The sequence below is a fragment of the Oxyura jamaicensis genome, assembly GCF_011077185.1.
Source record: "Oxyura jamaicensis isolate SHBP4307 breed ruddy duck chromosome 10 unlocalized genomic scaffold, BPBGC_Ojam_1.0 oxy10_random_OJ71379, whole genome shotgun sequence".
Classification (NCBI taxonomy): domain Eukaryota; kingdom Metazoa; phylum Chordata; class Aves; order Anseriformes; family Anatidae; genus Oxyura; species Oxyura jamaicensis.
In genome coordinates, this window is record NW_023304218.1 from 4,267 (window position 1) to 4,740 (window position 474).

The window sequence follows — 474 nt, forward strand, 5'->3', positions numbered from 1 at the left end:
GAGTTTGCACAGTGGATGTTTGGAAATTTCTCTCAATCCTGTACCTGGCATTTGTTGGTGAGAGAAGCAATTCTCACACCGTGCATAAGTCCTGAAGTCATTTTTCTCTCATCTCTGTCACCCAGCTCTCTTGTTGGCCAGTTTCCAAGGTGCAGCGCCTGGATTTGTGGAAATGAAGCTCCCCACGGCTCTCCACACCTTGTCAAGTGTTAATGAAATAACGGATCACACCAAAGAGCGGCTGTGATGCTCACGGCCATGGATGTGCGGGGGGCTGTCAGTGCTGAGAGCAGAGGCAGAGAAGGCGCTTGGTGCCGCTGGGGCTACACCAATGTATTTCACTGGCAGATGTCTGTCAACAAGTTGTCGGCTCTTCTTTGGGTCAATTAGCATGGTTTCAATTATATTATCAACTGCAAATTATAACTGCATAATAATATTTGACAGAAAGGTTGGGGAGCTGCAAAAAGTATC